Here is a 14,761-nt window from a genome sequence, read left to right on the forward strand (position 1 = left end):
CACTATGCCTTCAGGCAGGGAGCCTCTGTTCGCCTCAGCTCCTCTCCCTCACTATGCCTTCAGGCAGGGAGCCTCTGTTCGCCTCAGCTCCTCTCCCTCACTATGCCTTCAGGCAGGGAGCCTCTGTTCGCCTCAGCTCCTCTCCCTCACTATGCCTTCAGGCAGGGAGCCTCTGTTCGCCTCAGCTCCTCTCCCTCACTATGCCTTCAGGCAGGAGCCTCTGTTCGCCTCAGCCCCTCTCCCTCACTATGCCTTCAGGCAGGGAGCCTCTGTTCGCCTCAGCTCCTCTCCCTCACTATGCCTTCAGGCAGGGAGCCTCTGTTCGCCTCAGCTCCTCTCCCTCACTATGCCTTCAGGCAGGGAGCCTCTGTTCGCCTCAGCTCCTCTCCCTCACTATGCCTTCAGGCAGGGAGTCTCTGTTCGCCTCAGCTCCTCTCCCTGACTATGCCTTCAGGCAGGGAGCCTCTGTTCGCCTCAGCTCCTCTCCCTCACTATGCCTTCAGGCAGGGAGCCTCTGTTCGCCTCAGCTCCTCTCCCTCACTATGCCTTCAGGCAGGGAGCCTCTGTTCGCCTCAGCTCCTCTCCCTCACTATGCCTTCAGGCAGGGAGCCTCTGTTCGCCTCAGCTCCTCTCCCTCACTATGCCTTCAGGCAGGGAACCTCTGTTCGCCTCAGCTCCTCTCCCTCACTATGCCTTCAGGCAGGGAGCCTCTGTTCACCTCAGCTCCTCTCCCTCACTATGCCTTCAGGCAGGGAGCCTCTGTTGCATTCAGCTCCTCTCCCTCACTATGCCTTCAGGCAGGGAGCCTCTGTTCGCCTCAGCCCCTCTCCCTCACTATGCCTTCAGGCAGGGAGCCTCTGTTCGCCTCAGCTCTTCTCCCTCACTATGCCTTCAGGCAGGGAGCCTCTGTTCACCTCAGCTCCTCTCCCTCACTATGCCTTCAGGCAGGGAGCCTCTGTTCGCCTCAGCTCCTCTCCCTCACTATGCCTTCAGGCAGGGAGCCTCTGTTCACCTCAGCTCCTCTCCCTCACTATGCCTTCAGGCAGGGAGCCTCTGTTCGCCTCAGCCCCTCTCCCTCACTATGCCTTCAGGCAGGGAGCCTCTGTTCGCCTCAGCTCCTCTCCCTCACTATGCCTTCAGGCAGGGAGCCTCTGTTCGCCTCAGCTCCTCTCCCTCACTATGCCTTCAGGCAGGGAGCCTCTGTTCACCTCAGCTCCTCTCCCTCACTATGCCTTCAGGCAGGGAGCCTCTGTTCACCTCAGCTCCTCTCCCTCACTATGCCTTCAGGCAGGGAGCCTCTGTTCGCCTCAGCTCCTCTCCCTCACTATGCCTTCAGGCAGGGAGCCTCTGTTCGCCTCAGCTCCTCTCCCCCACTATGCCTTCAGGCAGGGAGCCTCTGTTCGCCTCAGCTTCTTGCAGAGCACTCACACAGACATGGAGTCTGAGGAGACAGAGAGGAAGAGGAGAAAGCAGACAGATGCAGCGATAGTTCTATTGATGTAGCTAGGCTACATGCTCCCTGTGGTGAGGATGAGAGGAAGGTGTCATCTCTCACCACATCAAAAGTTGACTTTTAGTTGCTTGTGTTAAAGTTTCACCTCGCTGAAGTCATGGTACTGATTAAACAAGATACTTTATGCTGCTGGGTAGTGTAGTTCAAAGCATGAACAGAGACAGCTGTCAGGTATTGAACATTTCATTAAAAAATTATCTTATCATTTATTTAACCAGGAAGTTCACATTGTGGTGGGCATCCATTTTTATAAAGTTCCAAGAAAGTAGCATAAGTGTTATACACAAGATTACAAACACATAACGTACATGAGTACAATTTGACATTATATCTCCTTAAAATTCATGATAATACCTTCTTATAAAACTCTAGTGTGTAGGGTATTGTTCACCTTTTTGTGCAGTTCTCCTATTCAGCCATGTGATGCACTGAAACCATTTCCATATGTTAGAATGCAGGTAACTGCATAAATTATGGAAACACTTAAGTAAATGATGAATATGAAGTATATTGAAAGCAGGTGCTTCCACGCAGGTGTGGTTCTTGAGTTAATGAAGCAATTAACATCCCATAGGGTCATGCATAAAAATGCCGAGCACTGTGGGCAGGCCATTATTTTGGCTACCATGGTTGGGATGACAATGTCCCCATCCACAGTGCATGAGTGATCACTGAATGGTATGATGTGCATGAAAATGATGAAAAACAAATGCCATGACCGTCTCAGTCATCAGATCTCAACCCAATTGAACACTTATGGGAGATTCTGGAGCAGTGCCTGAGACAGCATTTTCCACCACCATCAACAAAACACCAAATAATGGAATTTCTCTTGGAAGAATGGTAGTAAAGTTCCAGACTATTTGTCTATTTGTGTACTTCTTGTATGTATACAGACTATTCTACATAGTTAAAAAAAAGAAGAAAGAATAATAAGTAATTTTTAAAACGTTCCAGACGTGTAGAATCTGTGCCAAAGTGCATTGGAACTGTTCTGGCTCGTGGTGACCCAAAGACCTATTAAGGTACTTTATGCTGGTGTTACCTTTATTTGATCTGTGAAGTCATGTGGGTAAGAAGGGCAGACACCCCACAGAAGACAATCAGAAAGTAGAAAGGTGAGAATACACATCTTTCGACGAATAGTGTTATCGCAGAAAAGGTACTCGTCCACTTCCACTATTATTCAAATAAGGACAACAACTTTAATGAGAAGTGCTGTAGTAGTATTGACAACCACAGTCATAATAAAAGCCCAACTCTGCCTGCATAACATCTAGAAAATTAGACGGAAGTTTACTTCAACACAGCAAGAGTACATAAATAGGTTTGTTTTAAATGTCCCTGTCAGAGACCCTTAAACTAAACAGAAAGCAGAGGCTGCTGTATGGGGTGGTGTGTGTCAGTTCCTGGACTCCATCTGCAACTCTACCCTTTTTATTTATAATCTTTTGGCCAAGTATAGTCTCTAATTGGCTTCAGGGAGAGCTCTGACAGCCGTCACAGCACTAGACAAGAGCAGACCAGAACATTCTAGACGTCTGCAAATCAGCCATACATTACAATCACACACACATTGCATTACAATCTTCAGATATCTAGATGAGCAGTTCCCAAACTTTTACCTTCCGGAGACCACCAATTCACTGCCAAAAGCTTGAGGAACACCATTAAAAATAACTTGTAGATCAAAATGATTGCTTATATTAAAGATTAATACTCCCAAATGTTAGTTTTGGATGTTTATTTTTATTTTTTATGTTTAAATGCGGCCCACTTACAGTAACCCCGCAGAACACCCGTGTTGAACACCCGTGTTGAAAACCCGTGTTGAACATCCGTGTTGAACATCCGTGTTGAAAACCCGTGTTGAACACCCGTGTTGAAAACCCGTGTTGAAAACCCGTGTTGAAAACCCGTGTTGAACACCCGTGTTGAAAACCCGTGTTGAAAACCCGTGTTGAACACCCGTGTTGAAAACCCGTGTTGAACACCCGTGTTGAAAACCCGTGTTGAACATCCGTGTTGAAAACCCGTGTTGAACACCCGTGTTGAAAACCCGTGTTGAACACCCGTGTTGAAAACCAGTGCTCTAGACCAGGGTTTCCCAAACTCAGTCCTGGGACCTCCCCTGGGTGCATGTTTTGGTTCTTGCCCAAGCACTACACAGCTGATTCAAATAATCAAAGCTTGATAATGAGTTGGTTATTTAAATCAGCTGTGTAGTGCTAGGGAAAGAACCAAAACGTGCACCCAGGGGAGGCCCCAGGACTGGGAATCCCTGATAGACAACCCTGGCTCAGTCTGTCGGATCATTGATTGACAGCTACTCAAGCCAAGCCATGATAGTCTCACTCTCACCTCAAGACCATGGAGAAATAGATCCTGTGCTAGAGCTAAGAACATTTCTTCTGCATCAATGACTGGAACCAGAAGTTTTCCTGGTCAGGTCATATGGTCAGGAAACACTCTTTACCCAATCAATGACAACACACTTCTACCATTACCAGAACTGCAGACAAAAATGGTGAATAAATGAAGATAGCTCACTCAGGCCATTTACCATTGTCTGCTTAAGGGGGTGGCTATGCCATAGACACCAATGCGATAGCAGTCTGTTAAGGTCATTGACTTTCATCTAAACATAAGGGAGTGGGATATCTCGCTTCCTCTTCCATCCATACTGCATTGTCCCTCCAAATGGTCTGGACTGGTAAGATTCCTGATGGTCCAGCATAAAAAGTTACAGTACATTGTGATGTAGGACCATCACGAGGTAAAGTTTAATCATATTCTTCAACCACTCCCCTCCCCACAGAGGGCAGTCCCCCCAGGATCAATGTCTAGACCCCAGAGGGGAACATCAATAGGGTCCATCACATCACCAACTCACTAACAGGACAGCCATCAGCTGACCCACATTTAACACATGAGAGAACAGCTAGGACTTTCACTGCACTAAACAAACACACTCCGATTAACTACAACACCATAATAATGTCCAGAACGATGCAAATAGAGTGGCATCGGACACCTGGAAACCAGCTGTTTGATGCATTTTATGCCATTCCACCTATTCCACTTGTCATTACCATGAGCCCGTCCTCCCCAATTAAGGTGCCACCAACCTCCTGTATACCTCACAAATGGTATGTGCATTTCCTCCCAACAGGGATGAAGTTCAATAGTTTGACAATAGAAAATGTGCTGCACTCAGTCTCCTTAGTAAACTTCTATAGGTCCTATAAAATTCCTACAGGTCTTTCATTTGAGTGTGTGTGTGTGTGTGTGTGTGTGTGTGTGTGTGTGTGTGTGTGTGTGTGTGTGTGTGTGTGTGTGTGTGTGTGTGTGTGTGTGTGTGTGTGTGTGTGTGTGTGTGTGTGTGTGTGTGTGTGTGTGTGTGTGTGTGTGTGTGTGTGTGTGTGTGTGTGTGTGAAGTGCTGAGATTTGCCCTTGTGCATAATGACGTAGATGGAGCTTTTGATTTCTCACACACAGAAATGTGACGTGTGTGTCAATGTCACCTCTGGGAAACAGGCAGTCAACATTAACACTAAGGCTAGTGAATGACAAGCAGTGAAAGGTCAACACACTCACATTCATGTATCTCACATTAAAACATGTATCTCACACTAAAACACTTCTCCTCCAAATAAACCATTAAACGTGGACATTGTAACCATGTGCCCTCAGCCGGCTATAACATCTCCGTAGGGCTCCCTGACTGCAGACATGATTCATGATATTTATTAGGATCCCCATTAGTGACAGCTAGTCTTCCCGGGGTCCAACACGCAACGAAAAAGACAATACAGAAAAAAATACTTTACAATTTACGTATATTTAAAACAGTAACATAGACATGACAGACATACATATATATATGGAGACACTGCATCTCATGAATATATACTGTACAGAGAGGATCAAATCAGATGTCATTATTATTAAATGTCAACATTACAGGTAAACAAATGTGAGAATGAGTTTGTTACACGTGTTTTAGTCAAGAATCACACCTTGTGCTTCATTTCTTTCACAGGCTGAAACTTGGTGAAGACACAGTCGACACAGAGATCTATTCTTAACTAGGCAATACATTATGACAGTATCAGTGTCATGAAAAGGCACAAATGAAGCAGCATCAACCTCTCTGTGCCGTTCACATTTTTAGCCAGTGTGACTTACAGGAGAAATGATGGTAAAGTGCCTTGCTCAAGGGCAAATAGACAGGTTTTCACCTAGCTCGGGGATTGGAATCAGCGACCTTTCAGTTACTGGCCCAACGCTCTTAACTGCTAGGTTACTTGCTGCCCCATTTACTGTATTGACGCTATGGACTCTAATGCAGATCCAACCTCTTCTGCAGCCTAATGTTAATGTACTGTAGATGGGGTTCAAATGGACTCATTAGATGTAAATCAGTTATGGCATATTTACATGAAGTTGCTGTAGAAGTTACATTTATGGAGAAAGGGTAGATTATATTCATTACACATGCAGAGCTAGACTATGGTAATAAATACATGTTACACAACCATTTTAAAGTTATTTGGCCTACATCATCTCTGATCATCTGCAAACCACACACTTTTCAAAATGAGATCTCACAAAACCTCTCCGTTTTCCCCCCAACATTCATTCGTTACATAAGAACAAGGACAACATCCAATTCAAAGACTGACTTCCATAACATGAAACAAAGCCTTTGAAAAACACGTGTACTGCATGTGTGAAGATCTCAGAAATCAAACACACGCTTACACTGTAATATTGGCCGCATTTAGACAAGGAGCCCAATTCTGATTTCCCCCCTTAACTATCATACCCCACCAAAAATGCTAATCTCCTCAGTTATTGGTAATGTTGAGAGGTTAGCATGTTTTGCGGGCATGATCTTTGTGCATCTGTAACTTCTCAATCATCCTTCATTCATGCTTATTTGTAACCATTAATGTGTAGAGAAACATATTCAATTTTTTTTACAATCAAATTTACTCCAAAATACATTGTTTACCATCCATTTCTAGTGGGCACAACATACTCCTAAACACAACCAAAACAAACGGCAAAAGCCTCTGACGAGTCACAAGCTTGATGTAATCAATGTGTGGCAGGGATATGGGACCAAATATTTATGACATGTTCAAATGGAGCACCTAGATACATAAAGTGCTTTCATTACTAAAACGGTAAACAGATACGTATGAAAATACCCTCAAATAAAAGGTGACATTCTGTATTGTTGCCTCAAAAATATTTGATCTCAAATCCAAAATGCAGCAGTATAGAGCCAAATTAAATGTTTCATCTTCACTGTCCAAACAAATACGTAGGGGAGTGTACATACCTCAAGAAGAAAAGGTTAATAAAAACATGATGAAACACAAATTAATCTACTAATAGTCCTGTTGAATTCACTTGTTTGTTGTTTTTCAAAGATGACTGTGATGTGATTTGCCCAGCGAAAAAACAACACAGTAGCCTACATTAGTCAACGGGCAAGTTCGTTTTACATGGCTCGGTGCCCCGGGTGAGTTTAATTGTATTTTTTATTCTTTAAACCATTCCATTGTCCTTTAATAAATAAATCTTAACTTTTCTTGGGCACTGGAACATGCTAAACAAATTTGCCCAATGAGGACAACATGATCAGATGGCACCCTCTAGTGGCCACCTATGGGACATAACACTGAATGAGTTGTTCATGGACAGATATCACGTTTCAAGTTGTATTAGTTGTATGCACGGGATATGTATGGTACACATTGCTCACTTGCAGGTTTCTTCTCGACAATGCAACAACAAATGAGAAATAGTAATAAATAAGATTACATAAGAGCTATTGCGACGTAACGCACGCACACATTCATCACTCCTCCCTGCTCCATTATCAGATAAGGTAACAATGTGGGTCGACACACAAGTGAACTTTTCTGTCTTAGTACATACATTTCACACTCATGTCAATGTTCATATTTAATACAAGCAATATGTATTTTACTTATCTATGTTGTGGATGAGTGTGTATGTTTGTTTGTTTGTTCTGTTCCTCTCTCTCTCTATCTCTGTAGATTCCAGGTATGCTGGATAAGGACCCGAGCAAAGGGAATCGGGCTGACTTTGTAGTGCCTGTCCCAAATGGCTCATTAATGTAAATGGGCATATTGAAAGACGGTGAGCAAAAATCCCAGAAACACACGGGGCGACCTAGTGAATGACCTGCAGAGAGCTGGGACCAAAGTAACAAAGCCTACCATCAGTAACACACTACGCCACAGGGACTCAAATCCTGCAGTGCCTGACGTGTCCCCCTGCTTAAGCCAGTACATGTCCAGGCCCGTCTGAAGTTTGCTAGAGAGCATTTGGATGCATTTGGAGGACAAATAATGCTGAGTTGCATCCAAAGAACACCATACCTACTGTGAAGCATGGGGGTGGAAACATCATGCTTTGGGCCTGTTTTTCTGCAAAGGGACCTGGACGACTGATCCGTTTAAAGGAAAGAATGAATGGGGCCATGTATCTTGAGATTTTGAGTGAAAACCTCCTTCCATCAGCAAGGGCATTGAAGATGAAACGTGGCTGGGTCTTTCAGCATGACAATGATCCCAAACACACCGCCCGAGCAACGAAGGAGTGGCTTAAATCTGCATGGAGGAATGGGCCAAAATACCAGCAACAGTGTGTGAAAACCTTGTGAAGACTTACAGAAAACGTTTGACCTCTGTCCTTGCCAACAAAGGGTATATAACAAAGTATTGAGATAAACTTTTGTTATTGACCAAATACTTATTTTCTACCATAATTTGCAAATAAATTCATAAAAAATCATACAATGTGATTTTCTGGATTTTTCTCTCATTTTGTCTGTCATAGTTGAAGTGTACCTATGATGAAAATTACAGGCCTCTCTCATCTTTTTAAGTGGGAGAATTTGCACAATTGGCGGCTGACTAAATACTTTTTTGCCCCACTGTATATACTTTAGTATGTTTAGTTAATGGAAATGTAGGTTTGACTAGGTAATTAATTGCTTAATTAATTGGTGTTAATTGTTCTGAGGGGAGGTGCTAGCCCTACAAAAGGAGCCTCTCTTTCGGTTCATGGGAAGCCATTTTGGATTGAGCTGTGAATGGGGCAGCATTGTTTTTAGCTGTCCCATAAGGTATATGTTTGATGGCAGTACTGTTGTTTTTGTTCTGAAATCACTTTGTAAATAAACACCCTGAAGCACAGAATAACTTTTGTGGCTCCGCCATCTTTTTATTTTGACAGAGATCAGGTTTTCCAGTATAGCCTTCTGGCCTACTCTATGCGACAGGGTTTTGAAAGGTAAATAGCTGAGTGGTATGAAATCCTGTAGTCTAGTTAATTGATCATGTGCTGCACAAAGCACATTAAGCAGTTCAGGATCAATATAGCCTACATGCAGTAGATTCCGATGGCAGCAACAACAAAAAATCTATAAAATTAGCTGTTTCATATAAGCTTATACGGCAGATGCTTTGACCCAAAGCGACCTACATTAGTGTGTGCATAAAAATGCATTCGTAAGGGTGACCATTGCAAGTGCCATGTCCCACCAACTGACACACACTCCTTCGTGTAGTGGCAGACAGGGTGCTCTTCAACACAAAAATACTAGCAGGGAGTAGGTGCATTGTGTGTTTGAGGGCATTCTGTAGACCTACTTGTATCCTGAAGCACCACCTGTGAAATCTTCGGATTCTCAGGGCTGTCGAAGTGCAGCATCTGGGAGACTAAAAAACTCCCTAGTTCTTGCCGATGACAAGCATACCCATAACAGTATGCAACCACCACCATGGTTGAAAATATGAAGTGGTAATCAGTGACGTGTTGTGTTGGATATGCCCCAAATATAACGCTTTGTATTCAGGGATTAAAAAACAACAACTTTGCCACAGTTTTTGCAGTATTACTCTGGCAACTGAATTAGGGAGGACGCCTGTATCTTTGTAGCGGCTGGGTGTTTTGATACACGGTCCGAAGCGTAATTGATAACTTCACCTTGAACCTTGTTTTACCCATCTATAAATAGGTGCCCTTCTTTGTGAGGCATTGGAAAACCTCCATAGTCCTTGTGGATTTAATCTGTGTTTGAAATGCACTACACAACTGAGGGACCTACCAGATAACTGTATGTGTGGGGTACAGAGATGGAGTAGTCATTCAAAAATAATGTTAACCATTATTATTGCACACAGAGTGGGTCCATGCAACATATTATGTGACTTCTTAAGCAAAATTTGTACTCCTGAACTTGCCATAACAAAAGGGGTTGAATACTTGACTCAACACATTTCAGCTGTTAATTTCTCATTTATTTGTAAACATTTCTAAAAACTAAATTCAACTGTGACATTATGTAGTATTATATGTGAATCAGTGTCACAATATCTCAACTTAATTCATTTTAAATTCAGGCTGTAACACATCAGAATGTGGAAAAAGTAAAGGGGTGTGAATACTTTCAGAAGGCACTGTATGTGTGTGTGTGTGTGCATTTATGTGTGTTCGTGTTGTGTCGTTATGCGTGTGTGTTTATGTGTGTGTGCGTATGTAGTGTATGTGAATTTGTGTGGGCTTTGTGTCAATGTAGTGTGTGTGAGTGAGTAGTATATGGTGTGTATACAGTATATACTGTAGTTAGTGTGTGTGCGTAGGGTCAGTGCAAGGTAGGGTCAGTGCAGATATTTTGGGTACCATTAATTGACTATGTTGCAGTCTGGCTATTTAGTAGTCTGGCTATTTAGTAATCTGGCTATTTAGCAGTCTGGCTATTTAGTGGTCTAGGAATTTAGCAGTCTCCTGGCTTTGGGGTTTCAGGCGGTCTCTTGTTTACTCCAATGAATATTGACTATTAACTATTCTGTAACCACTCCCTCTTCAATCAGAATTGATTGGAAAATGTTTTGTTAAAAAATAAGACGTATCATCTTATCTTTAAACTCCTCCCCGCTGATCCTCAACACTGGGGCCCCACAAAGGTGCGTTCTGAGCCCTCTCCTGTACTCCCTGTTCACCCACGACTGCGTGGCCACGCACGCCTCCAACTCAATCATCAAGTTTGTGGACGACACAACAGTGGTAGGCTTGATTACCAACAACGATGAGACGGCCTACAGGGAGGAGGTGAGGGCCCTCTGAGTGTGGTGTCAGGAAAATAACCTCACACTCAACGTCAACAAAACTAAGGAGATGATTGTGGACTTCAGGAAACAGCAGAGGGAACACCCCCCTATCTACATCGATGGAACAGTAGTGGAGAGGGTAGCAAGTTTTAAGTTCCTCGGCATACACATCACAGACAAACTGAATTGGTCCACTCACACAGACAGCGTCGTGAAGAAGGCGCAGCAGCGCCTCTTCAACCTCAGGAGGCTGAAGAAATGCGGCTTGTCACCAAAAGCACTCACAAACTTCTACAGATGCACAATCGAGAGCATCCTGGCGGGCTGTATCACCGCCTGGCATGGCAACTGCTCCGCCCTCAACCGTAAGGCTCTCCAGAGGGTAGTGAGGTCTGCACATCGCATCACCGGGGGCCTACCTGCCCTCCAAGACACCTACACCTACTACCAACTACCTGCCCTCCAAGACACCTACACCACCCGATGTTACAGGAAGGCCATAAAGATCATCAAGGACATCAACCACCCGAGCCACTGCCTGTTCACCCCGCTATCATCCAGAAGGCGAGGTCAGTACAGGTGCATCAAAGCTGGGACCGAGAGACTGAAAAACAGCTTCTATCTCAAGGCCATCAGACTGTTAAACAGCCACCACTAACATTGAGTGGCTGCTGCCAACACACTGACACTGACACTGACTCAACTCCAGCCACTTTAATAATGGGAATTGATGGGAAATTATGTAAATATATCACTAGCCACTTTAAACAATGCTACCTTATATAATGTTACTTACCCTACATTATTCATCTCATATGCATACGTATATACTGTACTCTATATCATCGACTGCATCCTTATGTAATACATGTATCACTAGCCACTTTAACTATGCCACTTTGTTTACATACTCATCTCATATGTATATACTGTACTCGATACCATCTACTGTATGCTGCTCTGTACCATCACTTATTCATATATCCTTATGTACATATTCTTTATCCCCTTACACTGTGTATAAGACAGCAGTTTTGGAATTGTTAGTTAGATTACTTGTTGGTTATTACTGCATTGTCGGAACTAGAAGCACAAGCATTTCGCTACACTCGCATTAACATCTGCTAACCATGTGTATGTGACAAATACAATTTTATTTTATTTTATTTGGATTTGAACTCCCTGATGAAGGCCATGAAGTTTTAAATTCTTTGTTCCATTGAACTTGCCATACAAATAAAGGCATTTGAATGAATTAATATGAAGAGTGCATTGGTCCTTCTTTCTTTTTGATGTCTCAGAGCTTGTTGGTCCTAGAGCCGATGCTGCTGTACCGTTAACAGTCTATGGCTTGGGTGGCTGGAGTCTTTGGCAATTCTTTGGGCCTTCCTCTGACACCGTCTGATATAGAGCTCCAGGATGGCAGGGAGCTCAGCCCCAGTGATGTACTGGGCTATCCACACCACCCTCTGTAGCGCTTTGCAGTCGAAGGCCATACATTTGCCATATCAAGCGGTGATTCAGCCAGTTAAGATACTCTCGATGGTGAAGCTGTATAACTTTCTGAGGATCCGAGGGCCCATGCCAAATCTTTTCAGTCTCCTGAAGGGGACGAGGCACTGCCTTGCCCTTTTCAGGACTCCGATTCCACATCAGCCCCATCAATGTGGATGGGGGCATGCTCTCCCCTCTTTCTTCTAAAATCCACGATCAGCTCCTTGGCCTTACTTACATTGAGGGAGAGGTTGCTGTCCTGGCACCACACTGCTAAGTCGCCATCGGGGATCAGGCCTACCACAGTCATGTGGTCAGCAAACTTGATGGTGGTGTTAGAGTCGTGTGTGGCCACGCAGTTGTGGGTGACAAGAAGTACAGGAGGGGACTACGCACACACCCCTGAGGGGTCCCTGTGTTGATGATCAGCGTGGAGGAGGTATTGTTGCCTACCCTCACCACCTGGGGGTGGCCAGTCAGGAAGTCCAGGATTCAGTTGCAGAGGTAGGGATTTTGTCCCAAGGTCCGCAGCTTGGTGATCAGCTCGGAGTGGACTGTGGTATTGAATGCTGAGCTGTAGTCTATAAACAACATTGTCACATAGTTATTTCCCATCTTGTCCAGGTGGGAGAGGGCAGTGTGAAGTGCAATTTATATTGAGTCTCATCTGTAGATGCGTCGAATGCAACCTTACTGGGAAATGCTCACTTAAAACCCCTAAACCTACAGTACAGTTCAAGAAAAAGTTAAGAAAATATTTACTAAATAAAATAAAGTCAAAATATAAAGTGCTGGAGAAGATCTGCAGAGAGGAATGGTAGAAACTCCCCAAATACATATGTGCCAAGCTTGTAGCGTCATACCCAAAAATGGTTGGCAGCTGCAATCGCTGCCAAAGGTGCTTCAACTGTGTAAAGGGTCTGTATACTTATGTACGTGTGATATTTCACTTTTTGCTTTGTCATTATGGGGTATTGTGTGTAGATTGATGAGGGGAAAAAAACAATTTGATCTATTTTAGAATAAGATCATGTGGAGAAATTTAAGGGGCCTGAATAGTTTCCGAATGCACTGTACATTGTTTCACATTTGTGACCGACCTCTTGGATGCCCCGCAGGTCACTAGATTTCTCCAGGAATTCAAGTCAGGGAAACGTGCGTTCTGTCCGGCTAGGCAGCCTCTCGTGAGGAAGCAAAATATCTTCAAGGGAGAAGAGGGAGGCAGGGGAAGGTCCGACTGTCTCCATTAAAAAAGTCACTGTAGTTAAAAAGTAGATACCCGCCAAGTAACAAGTCATTAGCTAGCTACTAGCTTCTGCTGTGTGTTTACACTTTGCTTCCATGGTGTGTTTACACTTTGCTTCCCTGGTGTGTTTACACTTTGCTTCCCTGGTGTGTTTACAATTTGCTTCCCTGGTGTGTTTACACTTTGCTTCCCTGGTGTGTTTACACTTTGCTTCCCTGGTGTGTTTACACTTTGCTTCCCTGGTGTGTTTACACTTTGCTTCCCTGGTGTGTTTACACTTTGCTTCCCTGGTGTGTTTACACTTTGCTTCCCTGGTTTGGCACGAAACTTAGAAATGGCGCAACAGTTGGCTATTGAGTCAATCGAGAGCAATCGATTTCCAACAGTCAAAACAATTGGATAAAATAGAGAGCTTTGTAAACATTTGGCCTGTAGTTACATGGTATTATGAGAAGAGCACATGAGAGACGTGTGCTTAGCTTAATCCTTTAAAATATATATAGCAGACTTGCTACATTTTCACAGAATAAATAGGCTCACCTGTCTCATTAAACACATTCTCGATATTAAATTCTGAAGATAAAGTAGACAGCATGTTTATCTTAGGTGACTTGTATTCCTTTGCAACAACAATAAAAGTTTCAGTGGAGGTGAGTGATTTCATTTGCAATTAGTCACTTATCCAGTGGAGGGCCCAAGGTTGCTTTTGAGCTAGCGCCGAGACCCCTAGAGGGCGTAATTTTCCTGATGTTGTAATACCTGTTGGTATTGACGCAGTCAGCCCAGCCAGTAATACATTAGCGTCCCTTATGGACCGGCTCGTACATAAAACATCCTCCATTCAGGCTGCAAAGGCCTTTTAACTATCTCAATGCCTAGGACCAAGAGGCATGGAGAGGCAGCCTTCAGTTAATATGCGCCCAGTCTCTGGAATAGCCTGCCAGAGAACCTGAGAGGGGCTGAAACTGTGGATATACAGTATTTAAAATACATCTTAAAACAGTGACTTTCCTTAGGGTGCTTTTTAGTTCAGTTTGTGTCAGTAAATTATGTATTATCTTATGTTTGTTGTGTAGTAAAGTTTTTGCTTTTATTTTCATTGTTTTTTATTCATTTTTTTCCTGTAAATCACATTGCGTTGCATTCCATGTCTGAAATGTGCTGTATAAATAAAGCTTGGCTTGATTTGATGGTGTATGTGTGCCATTCAGAGCGTGAATGGGCAAGACAAAATATTTAAGTGCCTTTGAATGGGGTATGGTAAAAGTTGCCAGGGGCACTGGTTTGTGTCAAGAACTGCAATGCTGCTGGTTTTTTCACGCTCAACATTTTCCAGTGTGTATCAAGAATGGT

Source organism: Oncorhynchus keta, chromosome 22 (assembly GCF_023373465.1).
Source record: "Oncorhynchus keta strain PuntledgeMale-10-30-2019 chromosome 22, Oket_V2, whole genome shotgun sequence".
Lineage (NCBI taxonomy): Eukaryota > Metazoa > Chordata > Actinopteri > Salmoniformes > Salmonidae > Oncorhynchus > Oncorhynchus keta.